General features: G+C 31.6%; 1 long non-coding RNA gene across 1 annotated transcript; it reads left to right on the top strand.

The window, feature by feature from the left end:
- The first annotated feature begins 1,739 nt into the window (after positions 1-1,739).
- Positions 1,740-9,393, top strand: LOC143066418 (uncharacterized). Its single transcript, XR_012975609.1, has 3 exons — positions 1,740-1,985; positions 3,460-3,491; positions 9,300-9,393. It is a non-coding gene; the product is annotated as an uncharacterized LOC143066418 (long non-coding RNA).
- The last annotated feature ends 7,867 nt before the right edge of the window (positions 9,394-17,260 follow it).

A 17,260-nucleotide genomic window follows, 5' to 3' on the forward strand; every position in this document is an offset into this window, starting at 1 on the left:
GAAAGTCTACCTATGCTTTCATGTTAAAGAAGAATTTTCTTGGTTTTTACCATTTCAAAAAGGGATAAAGAGCTCGAGCTTATCATTTTAACAAAGACGCGTTTCGTCTACAAAAAAAGACTCATCTACCTAGACTACCTTGAAGTGGTCTTGCAATTACAAAGCACTGGTAATCAAACTTGACTGATGCTTCATGTAACGTCCCAACGTGTTTTAACATAACCCCTATAGTGCAAATTGACGATTAAAGTTTGTCGATGGCAATGTTATGAGATAGAAGAAAAGCAAAAGATGAAATACTTTCTGAAAGTGGTAAAGGAAAGAAAATCCCTATTGTCTATTACAGTCTAGTGTCCTCTCTCATTTGCATTTATTATTTTCTGTAGATGTTTTGGCAAAAAAAGTGCTAAGGGTATTTCATTCCTTTCCCCCAGCTCATACGTCACTGTACTATTTTTTATGTCCATATGACAGGTTTTGTTCTGATGTTTTGTTGTTTAAAGGTTTAATTACCCATTAGTCATGTGGTTGAACTAAAAAAAACATAAAATCTATTTGTTTGAGACTCCGATATTAGACATTGCATGAAGATGTCAACATTTTACACAATGAAATACTTAATGATTCTTCTTTCAAGAAAGGTCCGTTTTCCGACACATTGTTCAGACGGATATTGAAATTGTCCTGGTTATAATAAAATCTCTATTGATTTTATCTGGCTTCCTGTTAGTTAATTTCAGCATATTGTCCAATAGACCTTAATTGATAATCAATATTAGAACGAATATTTATTCGTTAAACAATCAAAATAAATTGCAAAAGTACAGGAATTTTAAGTTCATGAACTTGCACTCAACTTGAAACATAAATAACACATATTTGTTACGCAAAAAGTTAGAAATCTGAAGCATTTGAATTTTGGCACATGAAATTAAGAGTGTAAGGTCAATAAAAAGGGCTATGTTACAGATTTTGGTAAAGTTTTGCATACCACTTTGTCTCGTTAAAAAATATTTCTCTGTTAATGTTTTGAAACATTACTGAATTAATTCTTTCAAAATATATGCAGATGTATAGAGAGCAAATACATTTTCCGATTCTCTTCTTAGATTTATATTAAAATGATATTGTTTTGTCTAGATATTATACTATAATAGTACAATAGTGCCAGGTTATGTCTGTTATTCCTTTCAAAGTTTACACAGATTATAACTTAAAGTTGAACTCGCCGTTTCCTTACTAAAATAATTAAATTTACCAACTGTAAATTTCGTTTGCTAGAATTGTACCACTGTACTAATTCTAGTTGCTTCTTACTAACATATGAAAGCTTCATTTTCATACCAAGTTAAAGTAAGGGAACAATTGTCATGTTTCTAAATAAACAGTCCAGCATTATACTGTCAACCGACTTAAGACCCTCATTTTAATACAGTAAAATTGGGTTTATTATGATGTAATTCGAACAAAAATAAAAAAAGCGTGTTACATCTTGCAATAGACATTTCTACCAGTGATGGGTTACTGTAATTTTCAAATAAAATGTCTTGTAGTGATCGCTGTATAGGATCGGCGTTATGTCATTACCATCTCTTTATCGTTTTCTCTGCGTCATTTATGTGCTAAAAACAGGTACATTTTCTTTCTGATTCGTTACCTTTATCGATCGATTTAAAATCGATAGGAATTGTTCAAATGTGAAGTCATCACGATTGATTCTGACGATTGTCATCTTACGCCAGCCAAATATTGTGCGCCGCATTAAATAAACGGATAATTTTCATAAAGATTTTAGTAACAATATTTATGGAACTATTATAGTCATATGTTAAAAGTTTAAATGAAAAGTATTATTAATTTTAAATTCAGTTGACAATAGTGATGAAATTGTTTTATAAAGATGTATCAGTTTCACAATATGATACATAAGAATTTCAAAATGACAGATTTACTAACAGGACTTATATCTTGGCTATTATTTTCTGGTAAGATTTTTTAAAAATATTACAAAAAAAGGTTGAACCATAAGAGATTGTTTGATAGGTAAAGACCATTCCACTGTATGATCCGAATACAGAAATAATGTTGAGTTGGAAAGTTTAGGTAAAACTCGTTTGTCAGAATGTTTCTTGGCATCTTAACATCGGTGCAGTGTTCTCCAACATACATCTTTGAATATAATTTTTTTTTCACCTGCAGATCTGATACTTCCTACCTAGAATTAAAACAATTAAGACTACAAACCACATCTTACTTCCCAAATTATCTTTTTGTTGTTTTATTATATTCAGGATAATTATAAATGTCACTTCTGATACTTAAAATAAATGCAAAAACTTTCAAGGACTTGTAATACTCTAGAAAAAAAATATATACTGAATAGCCAGCTTATAATACGTAAAGCAATGCAAACTGCTAATTCAATTTAGTAAGAAACGGAGTGAGGGATACGACATTGAATTTATGGCATGATTTTGCTTCCGTCGGTCTATCTGTTTTATCATTGCAGTGTCTTCTATTAAATCTATCTACAGGGACAATCTGAACTCTAAATGTCATTATTGAATATCATACTACAAACATCACAAGGAACAAAACCCATGGTCACCTCTTTCATTGTTCATCTTATAGAATTCTCTGGCGGCTGTGTTTAAGAATCTACTACATAATTTCAAGTTTTCTATCTAGTGGTAATAATCCATGTATTATGACTAGGAAACCTGTATATACTTATCCATCCCGACTATTAAACTGATATTTTTCTGGGTTGAGGACCAGGAGAATTTTGAAAATAAATAGCTTGGCCTGGTAAGAACTAATTGTGGGTAACAAATATGTAAAAAAAAAAATGAAAAAGTAAGCAAGCGTAGCAAAAAAATAATTTAATTTTCAATCCAGAAAAAATTATCCTGGCCCCCCAGAACATCAAATGATTATCCCATATTCGAAACGAAATATCTACACTTAAATCACTCTAAAAAGATATTGACAAGGAAGTATTAATATACCAAGATGGAACGCGAGTTGAATACTGAAGTCGAAGAAAAACACCACTATCCCTTGACCAATAAAGAAGACGAACAAACAACAATTAACACAAATTACTCAAAAAATCAAAGCTGGAGAACACGAACCAAACGTAAAACAGCAGGAAGTGAACTCAAATGGTATAAATGTAAATTTACAACCATTGTTTTACATTCTATATGGGCGTTTCAGCAATATTAATGGACGGTTTAACAAAACCTTGTCTAGGTGGTCAAATGTTTGTCTTACTCCATACATTTATATGTATTTACAAATTCAAAACATTTTTGAAACTTTAAGAAAAGAATACGAAAGAAATGTCACTAAATGAAATTGACTACTGACATAAACTTTTTTGTTGCTGATTTTTTATGCTAAACTTACAATTTACATGGTTTAGGTTTTTTATAACGTTCATTCTATACATTTCAGTGGTTGAAGCGAAGTCAAATTCAACAGATTCGGTAAGTTTAACATATGCTATGTACCTGCACCCCCTAAAAAAACTAATAGCAGACAAAGTATTTTATGATGTGACTTATGAAGCAAGTCTTTTGTCTTTTTAATTGAAGAGAAAAATTAAAAATGACACTCCGTAAATTTTAGGGACACCATAACGAATAGGTTGTCTTTCGTGTTCGTTTTTATTCTGTGGTTAGTCCGCACTTCGGTGTTGACATATCAATTATATAGCCTTTTTTATATATAGTTTGCAGAAGTACGAATTATTCTTTAAAACTTAGGATTTTTCTTATCACAGGCATAGATAATCTTAGCCGTATTTCGCACAACCTTTTGGGAATTTTGTGTCATCAATGCTCTTAAACTTTGTACTTGTTTGGCTTTCTTTACTATTTTGATCTGAGTGTCACTGGTGTGTCTTATGTAGACGAAACACACGTATGGTGTATTAAATTATAAGTCTGGTACCTTTGATAACTATAAGCTTGTCGAAATGTTCTATTATAATGTTTATTTGTGTATTTCACAATCAACATTGTCATAAAGGCGGGAGGTTTGGCTAGCCTCAAAAACAGGTTCAACCCGATATTTTGTCTTAAAATGTCTTGTACCAAGTCAGGAAAATGCCAGCTGTTACTTTATATATATATATATATATATAAAGATGTGGTATTATTGCCAATGAGACAACTGTCCACAAGAGACTAAAATGACACAGACATTAACAACTATAGCTCACCGTACGGCCTTCAACAATGAGCAAAGCCCATACCGCATATTTAGTTATAAAAGGCCCCGATAAGACAATGTAAAACAATTCAAACGAGAAAACTAACGTTTCTGTGTGTGTTACATTGTCGTTTTTGTTTTGGGTTGCACTTCAGTGTTTCTTTTGTTTCGTTGATTTTCTCTTATAGTTGATGTGTTGACCTCAGATTTAGTTTGTAACCGGGATTTATTTTCTCTCAGTCGATTTATGACGTTCGAACAGCGGTATACTACTGTTGCCTTTAGTTAAACTACTTAAGGAATTTTTTTACCAAGTCTGAGATTGTGGTTTACCATATACGTCGTCTGCTCATTCAAAAACCGCACGTGACCGTTTCCCGAATATGACTGTTTAGCTGAGTGTGAATTCGCATTGCTTTAAGACGTGACTCCATATTTGCATAACTAACATTCATGCATTTAGTTATGATGTTCTATTAGTAATTCTGATTGGATATTGTTTTATGTTTTATCGTTTGCAGTTTTATTTCTATTGTTTATTCGTAAGTAAAAGAAGAGACAATTAATCACTTATTTCATTAATAAGATTTTAGTTTAAAGTTTAAAGCAACTATATGCACAGGATTTATTTGTTTTACACAGTTTGATTTAGAAGAACAACTGCCACAGTTAGATAATACATTTAATTATACAATCCCTAATACAATATTCTTGTAATTGTTTTAAAAACATATGAAATAACACCAAAACAGACTTTATCCCATTTTATATTCAAATTTTAGAAATTGAGCTGTGACACCACCTTTTGTGGCGTTGATACATTAGTGTGACGCAAAGTTCGTTATTCTATCATGCTAGTTTTGTGTACTGTCGTAAATTCATATTAGGTGTTCGTTATTATTCTGTGGTTAACTTGTCGAAATGTAATATTATAGTATCTATTTATGTATTTCTCTGTCCTGTCTGTTTTCTTGCATTTATTTGTACTGTATTTCTGTCATGCAGTGTCATGATAGCGGCAATTTTAGCATTGCCATCAAGCGGGATCGAGGTTTGGCTAGTCATAAAACCATGGTGTACAAAGTCAGGAATATGGCAGTTGTTTCAAATAGTTCGTTTCTATGTATGTTGCATTCGCGTTTGGTTTTGTTGCACTTCATTGGCGTAGTTGTTTTCGTCTTAAAGTTGATGTGTTTCCCTCGGTTTAAGTTTGTAACCCGGATTTGTTTTCTCTCAATCAATTTATGACTTTAGTATACTACTATTGCCTTAATTTACCCTGCCTTTCTGTTCAAAATCATATCAAAATATTCTTCATTAATTCATTTTAGATTTCAAGTCGCCTAGGCATGAAGGAAATTAAATTTAAATTAATTTTCAAACAATTTTCTTAGCTAAAAAAACATATATTTATTAAGAAATGTCATCTTAGACAAAATTAACATCTGGATCATTTTGAATTCATTTTGATGAAATACAGTGTTTTTGTTTGTTGGTGATATTTTATTGTTGTTCTTGAATTAGAGATAATCGACATTTTTAATATTCGAATGAAATGGAAATATCATATATGTTTCTTTATTAAAAAGACAACCACACATTCTCGTTTGTTCTATGATAATGATTAGATGTAAGGAAAAGGGTAGTTAGTGTCCATCTTCCTTGGATTTATTTCTCAAGGCTTTGTTCTAAAAGGCCTCTATTTATTAAAAAAAATCACTACAATAATAGATCAAAATTTACAAGGTTTTATCGTTTTTGAACATGTTGCCAAATTTTAAACGCTTAAAGGCAATTTTGATAGATTGTAGCCATGGACAGATTATAAATGCATTAAGGTGGCACAAAACTGCAATTTTGATAGATCTTGGCAAACTTCGAGGATTTATCATAAATATGTATCAGAAAGACATTCTTCACCAATGGAAGAAACGATATATATGTATTGTTCATCGAAGAATCAAACATTTTGGTTGGAGATAGCCGTTGGTTGGCTTTTTCATAAACAATATTCGCAATACTGTCTTCTTCGTAACATGTAGTACTAAATATCATTACTATTTAATTAAGTCTACATTGAAAACAATGTTCAAACCTATGATTGCGTTGGATAAAATCGGCAATTATTACACGTATATTAAAATACCAAACAGAAAAACACTAAACTTGCGACAAGATGGTATACCACAAACATGAGGTGAAAATTTGTACACCATATCCGGATTTCGACAACTAATGTCTCTTCAGTGGTGTTATGGATCGAAACAGTATGGGTGAGTCCATATAATTAACCTCAATTTTGGATAGATTCTTAAATTTCAAACAGTCGAAATAGGATGAACGGATTATATAAACCAGAGGGGAAATATAATACAAGCCCAAACGAAAAAATGTAAACAAGTCTAAATTGAAAACAACGTTCAAACCTATGATTGCGTAAGATAATAACCACACTTTTCAAACATGTGCATGTAAAACACATTGATATAAGCCCTAAGCCGGGAATGTCACAGTTTATACCCTAACTGAGACTTGAATTACACATATATTACGGATTACCCCTGACTTAATGTTATTTTCCAGTGCAGGTATTTGATGAACATTCACAATGCAGCATGTATATTCATTACATGTTTATTGTCTCTTTAATATTTTGAGTAATTCATTTAAATGCACCTTTTTTTACCTTGACATTTTTTTCCGTTAAAAAATAGTTCCCATAAAGTTTTTAGATATCATATTTTGTGTTTGTATGTGTGTGGGGCTTTGTTTTTTACAACACATATATTGAAAAACCCAAAATGATATGCTCGTCATGCGTGTAGGATTTTCTAATTTGCTGTGAACATAATTTTATTGTGTATGTAATAATTTATCATGACACTTTTTAAGTGTTAAAAGTGTAAATTGCGTGATTTTGTATTAAAAATGTATTATTGACTGAAGCACGTCATTATTTTCCCTCTGTGAGTCTCTGATATTCCTTAGTGTTCTGTATAGATTTTGACTACGTCACATAGTAACGGTGTTATGATGACGTTTTTGAGGTTCCAATTTGTGATAAAAACGTCGTATATACCCCGGCAGTTTCCTGAATATATACTGACATCTCTGTGTTGTTATCTAATCACAAACCTCGACACATTTGTAATCCGTGATATATATTAATATATACATACATCTTGAGCAGACAGTATATCTTACTTTCGAATAAAATATATAATGGTGGTGTCTGATTTGGATTAACGATCTGCATATATATCCAAGAAGATTTAAAATATTTGATAAATATTTTATGTGGTTTAAGAAATTCTATGATATTTCTGTCAAGTGTGAATTTGATACTCAAGATGTTATACAGTATCATTGATTTTCAATACGCAGTGTTTGATATAGCTTTAAAAGACTAATATGTCTTGCAAATGTCAAGAAATGTTTCAGGATAAAATTTTATTCTGTTAGTATTACAAGCAAATTTAAACGATTTCCTTTTATTTTCGAAATTAAACTGATCTTTCATTTGTCATTTGTGTTTTTGTTATCAACTGTATCATGCTTTTTAGTGTTAAGTGTTTTCCTGCATTGAATTTTATTGTACGTTTTACATGGGCGCTTTTTGTTAGTTTACTGATTGAGTTCAAAAAATGGGATGGTAAAGATATTGTCAATGGTACTTTAAAATTATAGATCTGTGGTGAGCTTTAGAAACAATAAGAAAACTTAGGTTGGTTGGTTTTGATCACATTGACATTTTTAACACTAGGTTAACCCCGTCATGTTGTTCATGTTAGGTCTTGAACTTTGTTAGTGGTTTTATTTTGTCACATTATAGTTAGTTATCAAAAGTACCAGGATTATAATTTAATACGCCAGACGCGCGTTTTGTCTACATAAGACTCATCAGTGACGCTCAGATCAAAACAGTTATAAAGCCAAACAAGTATAAAGTTGTGACAAATATGGCTACGGTAATCTATTCCTGGGATATGAAAATCCTTGATTTTTTGAAAACTCAAAGTTTCGTAACAGGAAATCTTGTTATTTTTTTTTTTTTCATTTTGGAGTATTTAGAGTTTATCATGGTTTATTGAGAATCTTCGAATGTCTCTGTTTAATGTATTCATCATTTCCTGGATTCTGTACCAATTTTGCGATTAGTTTAATAACATTAACGGTACCAATTTTCCTGCACCAGATGCGCATTTCGACAATACATGTTTCTTCAGTGATGCTCGTGGCCAAAATATTTGAAATCCAAAGCTTATATAAAAGATGAAGACCTATAATCCAAAAGGTCAAAAAAGTATAGCCAAATCCGTGAAAGGAATCAGAGCTTTGCATGAGGGAGATACATTCCTTAATTTATAATAATTTCTAACATATTGTAACAGCAAATTTATATAACACAAAAATCCGTATTTTCATGCCAGTACCGAAGTACTGGCTACTGGGCTGGTGATACCCTCGGGGACTAACAGTCCATATCGGACCACAGATGAATTATCACGTTGTGATTGGTTAAACGCCGTCACGTGGTGACCCCCTATGAGACCGTATGGGGTTAGTAAGTTTCATATGGGGTTCATGACGCATTAATGGCGACGTCATCTATTAATGTTGTTGTGTTTCATTGTTTATTTTTCAACAAAACGCCGCAGAAAAAGTCCAGCGTCCGATAAATTCGTTATACGGTTAACTACTGACCCCCTACGGATCCATAGAGGGTGAATAAAATTTTACTAACCCTCTATGGATCCGTATGGGATCAGTAGCGAACCATATAACTTATAATATATTGTTAAAATAGTCAATATATTGTTAAATAATGAAAGTATAATACACAAAGGGGAAAAAATGAACAAAAATTGGACAAGAATAAGAACAGAGGGTACCATATACTCCAAAGGTATTGTAAAATCGAAACGACAAGAGGAAAACACATTTGAGACAGTAAAATAAGTAAAAATGTATATATATATATTGTTAAAACAAAAATCCCCAAAATATAGAAAAGGGAGGGTTTGATTCCCCAAGTGCGTGTGGCTATATGCAGTAAAAATATGTGTTTTTTTTTATTACAGGGTCGATTTGGAGGATTAACAGATGATATGATAAAAGGACTTTCTGCTGGATTTGGATTTTTCATAGCGCTTATTTTTCTTATTTGTCTGGTATGGTACTGCTGTTGTGCAGAACCAAGGGATTCTGAAAATGTGAAATGGAATACTCAATCGTCAAATAATCAAAACAGTTCACAGACAAATCGACGACAGCATGTTTCAAATACTAGTTCTTCAAGGGCAGACGAGAATAGAAACCAGAACAGACGAGTGTTTGCATAGTGCGATTTTTCTTGTGACATTTGTACTAGCTTGTATGCTCTTAATGCGGACTTGTGTAACAGGACCGAAAAAAATCGTATATTTCTAAATTGAAACTATAAACTTATGTGTATATTGTATACAATTGTGTATTGATAGTTCAAAATGCCTTATGAACGAATGGCTTTTATGTGATATGTTATTTATTTTAATATTTTAGTGCTTTAGCATGCGTGAATCGTCAATGAAAATGTGTTGTACAAAAAAAAAAACTGATCATTAACAATAAGTGATCCGGATATTCTAAATATTTAGGATAACAACAAAGTTTTATAAAGAAAATCAAAAAAGATTATGGAAATGTATAATATTTTTTTAAAAACCAAATGGCGATTATAAAAAAGTGACATGTTTTTATCGCTTTGCGTCGATCTAACGTACATCCATTTTCGAAATTCAGTATTTTTGTGATTTTACTTTTTATTAGACGATTAACATGTTTCGTTATCCAAACGGACAGGATTTAAATAGAGTGCATTTTTAATAAAGTATTCCTCTTTTCGTTCTATTCTGAAGAAAGATATGGCCTTCCTAAACAAATTTTGATTCGAATTGGCCATGTTTGGACCTATCCCCTTAATCTGGATATATCGACTTTATAACAGTTGTTTAGTTTTATATGATAAAGTTTGTGAGTATTTTAAAGACAACCACTAATGGTATTAAATACTTAACAAAAAGTTTCAATTTAATGTCATTGAGTGGGAGTAAAAAAAAAAATACAGTACAAGTGACACACATTTACTACTGTAACCTTAAGAAAAATTACATTATAATCATTACCTTTTATGAAACTATTTGTCAAAAATTAACTTGTCTTTGCTGGATGAATGAATGTTAAGAATTCTACAAATTATTAATATTTGGTTCTGGTTAATTAAAACGATGCTCTTCTAAACTAAACACCAAGGGGAAATACTTTTATCTATATCTTTCTTTATTTTTTTAAAAATTTTTAGTCGTCTGCAGAGAAGCTAAAATGTTCAGAACTTATTTATTCTTTGAACATTTTTCTGGATCATTGATCGAAATTATACTTCAGATTCCAGATACTAGGTAAACGGTACAGGTTCCATGGAGCTTCTACTTAGTTTCTCCTTTCGTAAACAAGATTTGTAAATTGAAACATTTTGAAGTATCAAAATATACAATGACTTTTTATTGATTTTTTTTTTTAAATTTTTATAAAGCAAAACAAAACTAAGAATTGTTTGTTTTCATATGATGTACTAAACATTACTATTGTTAACGTCGCGCAGTCATGCAAACACATATATACACACTTCAATAAAATGTTTCATCATTATGACTTATCTGGGAGAGCGGCATTTGCTCAATCATCGCTGAAATTCAAAATCAATCATTAATAGGTTTTTCTGCTTAATATTATACTATTAATTCAGAAAAAAAGATGGTTTTCCGCCACTTGAAGTGCTCACTGAAAACACAACCAATTGGGTATTTATTTCACTTAAAAAAAAAAACACGAATTCATCGAGTAATGATTGGATCAAATAGTCATTGTACGGGTTCGCAACTATTTCAATATTTTGGTTTATTCATATTATTATTAATAATTGAACATTTCGTCTTGCTTTTTGGTCTACCACAGGTCTGTTATGGATGAAATAAAAAGAAAAAAACGTGTCAGTTTTACAAATTATGCATTCAATATTTTAGTCTTGTCTATTGCAATTAATCAAATGAAGAAGTAAAATAAATCAAATTCATGATGGATTAAAACATGTCAAAACCTCATATTTATTATTTGTTATTAAATGACGTCCATGACGATATATTTTATAGAATAGTATTATTTATATAAAACGAACAACACAAAAGACACATGAATTTAGATGTCAGAATACAGCATTTTCTAGTCAGGAGTCTGTTATCCAGGGGTTGTCCTTCATTACGGCATTATTTTTTTTTCGTTTAATGCTTTCATAATATATAAGGCTGTGTGTATACTGGTTTGAATGTGTTTCACATTTGTCATCTCAGGTCATTTTATAGCTTATACTATATTATGGGTTTTGCGCATTGTGATCTATAAGTGTCGTCCACGTCCTTGTCCTCTGGTAGATGTATAGTTGCGTCCTTTACAATCATTTTCGTCAGTAGGTATGAACGTACTAAAATTTGAGATCTCCGTTTTGAGTATCACAGTATAGTACTTACATCAAACACCTACAGTATTGTCGACTGCTTTGTCAGCAGGAACATATACAAAACGTTACAGAGAATTCAATTGGTCTGAGGTTGCTAGGAAAAATGCCTCAGATTGGTACAGTTGTATCACCGAACGCTTTTAACTATGGGTACTCTACCTTTGCCCAACTTTCGTAAAGAATTATCTGCTTCAAAACTGTTGTCTTACCTAGGTCCAAATAATCATGAAACAATGGCATAAGGTTGCTCGGACTAAGACACATGCTGTAAAAGAAGTCACGCAACGGCTGAACCAGACTCAATGGTGTTTTTGAATAAAGTAAATGCATAAATTTGATATTGTTTTATTAATGGCCAAATTGAGATGCGATAGAATAAAAATTCGGATTTTATATTTTGAAAACATTATTTTTATGATGCATTTCATTCATTAATAACTGGCATGTGTGTCGATTGTTCTCAAATAGCAATACTAAATGCACATTACAAAATCTTACTTTACATAAATTATCTCCCTGTGCGCCTTACCTAGATGCCAAATAGTATGCCAACACCAATGAAAATCAAAGAAAATTCGCTGTCACAGGGTATCAGCAAATCCTTCATACGATTCATGTGAAAAGTTTTTCAGTACAATATTCATGAAACCGTCAAATATCTTAATTCTAAGCGGGAGGTTTGATTAGCCATTCAATCAGGTTCAACTTACTGTCCCAAGTCAGGAATATGGCAATTGTATCAAATAATTCGTTTCTATGTATGCTGCATTGGCGTTTGTTTTTGTCTGCACTTAGTGTTCCTGTTGTTTTCCTCTTATAGTTGATGAGTTTCTTCGGTTTTAGTTTGTAACCCGGCTTTGTTATCTTTCAATCAAATTATGACTTTTCAACAGCGGTATACTACTGTTGCCTTTTTTCGAATGAAAAGAATTACAGAATACTTTGCACGAATTCAATTAATGTATCAGCTACGGAATGTGCGATCTCAATGTATTCTATTAAACTTTTTTAACCGACTTGCTCCTCAAGAGAGAGCAAAATCTGGAAAAAATGACGGAATACATTAATTATTTACTAATGAGTTAATACAAATTCTGATTTGCTTAAGGATGTTTGCTTGTCATGTTTTGGAATTTTTGTTAGATTTTCGAATCCTCTGGTTTTATCAATTTGAATGCCTTAAAAAATTTTGCCCATGGACCTCATTTTTCTTTCTATAAATATTTTACATGTATAATTATGACCCATTTGTAAAAGTCTTATAAATCTTATTTATTTTTTAAAAGTATTTGAGAACTTTAAATGGTCAATGATAAAGCTATGAAAAAACAAGAGAAAACAATTTCCCGCCAAAATTCCAATGGCTTATATCTCGAAAAAAAAAACATTGACCCCTATATTATATTTTATTTTTTTTTATTCCTCAATTACTCCCCTATCCATATATACTAGTTTTATTGGAAGTTATTTATTTTGAAAATGAGCAGCGAACTTCCTTCAAGCACTGATCATGAAGTCAATGTGACGTAGACTGGCAGGTGTTCGTAATGGTTTAATCCACAAATCTATAAATTAATTTGTACACAATATCATTCAAATAAAAAAAAACGTATAAAAAAGAAAATAACCTACGGTCGAATTTGCCTGGTAAAGTTAGAATAAAGTTTCTTTAATAAACTTAATTTTCTTCTTATTTCGTTTTATTGCAATTGTAAAAACTTAAACTTTAGACATCGCATGGGACAAATAATCAATATTCGCGAATCAAAGTCAACATAATTTGATAATATCAGGTACTCACTACTACAAAACGTTTCATTAAACTGATTTAAACACTATCAATGTCTGAATAAGCAGTAATGAAAGTTATATCGTTACTAGTATATTTTTTTTACTGTAATTGAATTATATAAAAGCATAGAATACAAAATCTAATGAAACACAAAAATCTGAAAATCTAATGTTTTCCCCCTTTATCGCGGTAGACAATTTAAAATTACAAAATTGAACAAGATAAAACACAACAATAAAGAACAAGGCAAACCATCAGACAAGTATATAATTTGGCCACCGAGAATTAAATTTGACATGATGATTTATTAACCTTTATTATCTTAAGTGCCCCAAATTTGATAAGCAGAATTTTGAATTCTATTACATCATATCACTTCCGGTTAGATGAGATATTTCTGCGCAATTGCAACCTCAAAGTGTTGCCAACTAGGCTATCGAGCGGACGTGGTTTGTCTTGGTGCGCAACCTCTAACGAAGATTTTCATAAAGTTATATTAAGTCAATGTGATTGACTTGTATATTTATATAATTTACAATAAATAAAAGTATATGTCTTTATAAAGAGATTTTTATGCAAGTAAAGAGTAACAATTTCATTTGTGGAACGAGATTATTATTTGACTAAGATGGCGGACGCCATGATGAACAAAGATAATGTAGACAAAACTCTTTTAAAAAGGATTTACTACGGTTGGGTGAAGATTTACTAGCGTGGAAAGGATAAAGGACCCGCTAAAAGAAAATGTTCTAAAACAAGTGTTGGTAAAAGTACTACAGGTAGAGGTACAAAGATCCATAACAAGGATGCTTAAGGAAAGACCGTTGTAAACAAGGACAACTAGGTGTCCGCTGGTACTTCAGAAAGCAATAATAATGTGATTATTATAATGCTTTCTGACATGAGAAATTAACAATCTTTAACAAATAAAAGGTTAGAAGATATGAACAAACGTATTGATGTTTTGTACAATGATGATTGCAGTAGTCAGCACTTCGGTGTTGACATGAATATCAATGATATGGTCATTTTTATAAATTTACTGTTTGCAAAAGTATTTCGAAATACTAAGGATTTTCATACTCCAGGCATAGATTACTTTAGCCGTATTTGATACATTTTTTTGGAATTAAGGTCATCAATGCTCTTCAACTTTGCACTTTTCTTGGCTTTCAAACTACATATTTTGATCTGAGCGTCACTGATGAGCCTTATGTAGACAAACCGCGCGTCTGGCGTATTAAGTTATAAGCCTGGTACCTTTGATAACTATTATGATGAAGAAGAGGGTGATGAATATGTGAACGAGGTTCATGGAACCGATGATGGGCATGATAACGGTGCTAATGAGCCATCTTGTAAGAAACAGAAAACGAGCTAAAGCAGTTCTTTTTGTGGTAGGTATTCTAGCAAGATCTCAATACGTCTGTTCAATTACTCGATGAGATGTTTACAAAGCATAAGGTATCCATGTCCTCATTGAATAGTCTATACATGTTCTACCAAGGCCGTCAAAATTGTATTTGCACTATAAAAAGTATTACAGAAATACTGTGATAGTGTTTACTTGCATATGTCGATTTTTTGAGAATTTAAGAGACCTACAGGAAGATTTTGTGATCTTCATCATTCTCTGATATGAATTTTCTCAAAACCTTCGATTTTTCTACCATTCACATCACCATATTAAATGAAAATTTGAATTTCTTCTAAACGAAATAATTCAAACTGCTTTCTCAATAAAATGGTACCATATGCTATAAATTTATTATTTTAGGATATAATTCGGCATGTTTAATTAAATATGATCCCGAAGATATTATAAACATAAAAGAACAGTGATCAGTGTGGTGGAGCTTCTCATTGACAACGTATTTGTTGAATTTAGAGGCGAATTTTCAATCAAATTGTCGCCATCCGATGGAAACTAACTGTAAATATAGATTATAGTTACTGCCGTTGTTTATCATATTAATAATGTATTAAAGATTTCTTTTATTTGTCGGTGAATATCAATTTTACTGTCAAGTCTACTTTTGCTTATACCCATTTCACGTGACTCGGTACTTATACATCCAGTCATTGTATTATTGTGCTATGGTAAATTTTAGTATTTTGCCTTTCATTTTGGCAAATGTGCTTTGTCTATATACATTGATGTGTTTCTTTGTTGACATATTTGTTTGTTTTTATAGTGATAAAGGTTATAACACCATATTGACTGATGTACCCCTATTTTTGACATTTATAGCTATTATGTCTGTTTCTTTTGTTCACATTGTCAATAAAATGGAAGTGTATGCCACTGTCATTCAAAAGAGTGGCGAAAGATCCCAGAGGCACATTCAAACTCATAGATCAAAAATAAACTGACAACGACATGGCTACAAAAGAAAAAGACAAAACAGACATACAAATGAGAGGTTAAATAAAGGCAACAGTAGTATACCGCTGTTCAAAACTCATAAATCCATGGACAAAAAACAAAATCGGGGTAACAAACCAAAACCGAGCGAAACGCATTAAATATAAGAGGAGAACAACGACACAACATCGAAACGCAACACACACAGAAACAGACCAATCATCAGACATACATGTAAGCTAGCTATAAACAAAGGCAACAGTAGTATACCGTTGTCCAAAAATCATCAAGCGATTGAGAGAAAACAAATACGAGTTACAAATCAAAAACCAAGTACAACACATCAACTATAAGAGAAAAACAAAGGAACAACAGGAACACTAAAATACAACAAAAACTATGAGGAAATTTTGGTCCTCGGCCTTTTTTATTTGAGCGTCACATACGAGTCTTTTGTAGATGAAACGCGCGTTTGGCGAACATACCAAATTTCAATCCTGGTTTCTATGAGGAGATTGTTTACACACATAGAAACGAACTAAGAGAGATACTTTTAGGAAATTTTGGTCCTCAATGTTCAACTTATTTTGGCCTTTTTTAACTTTTTTTTCAATCGTCATAGATAAGTCTTTTGTAGACAAAACGCGTGTTTGGCGCAAATACCAAATTTCAATCCTGGTTTCTATGATGAGCTTATTTACACACATAGAAACGAACTAATAGAAACCAACTGCCATATACCTGACTTGGTACATTTAAAAAACAATGGAGTGTTGAACCTTATCTATTCGTTAGATGTGTTTAAGTTTTAGATTTCGCCATTTGATTTGGGACATTCCGTTTTGAATTTACCATAGTTCGGTAATTTTGTAATTTTCCTTTTTCCTTTAAATCGTATGACTCTTGACGTGGCTATGTATTTTTTGTTTTGCTTTGGAGTTCATGGTGCGGGTAATTCCAGATATGCGTTTCGAACCCATAATGTTTGTATAGTGTCGTTTTCAAGTGAGTTTAGCTAGCTATAAAACCAGGTTTAATCTACCATTTTCTACATAAGAAAACGTTTGTACCAAGTAAGGAATATGGCAGTTGTTTTCCGTTCGTTTGATGTGTTTGAGCTTATGATTTTGCCTTTAGATTACAGACTTTCCGTTTTGTATTTTCTTCGGAGTTCAGTATTCTAGTGATTTTACTATTTCATTTTCTTAACCGTTGAATTTATATTTTACTTAATGGGTACCTTAATTATGTCATTTCGTTTAATATATTGAATATATTATCAACTACAAAAACATTGTTTTCTGTTAGCGTCTTTGTCAGATTTACTTGAATA

Source organism: Mytilus galloprovincialis, chromosome 3, assembly GCF_965363235.1.
Source record: "Mytilus galloprovincialis chromosome 3, xbMytGall1.hap1.1, whole genome shotgun sequence".
Taxonomy (NCBI): Eukaryota; Metazoa; Mollusca; class Bivalvia; order Mytilida; family Mytilidae; genus Mytilus; species Mytilus galloprovincialis.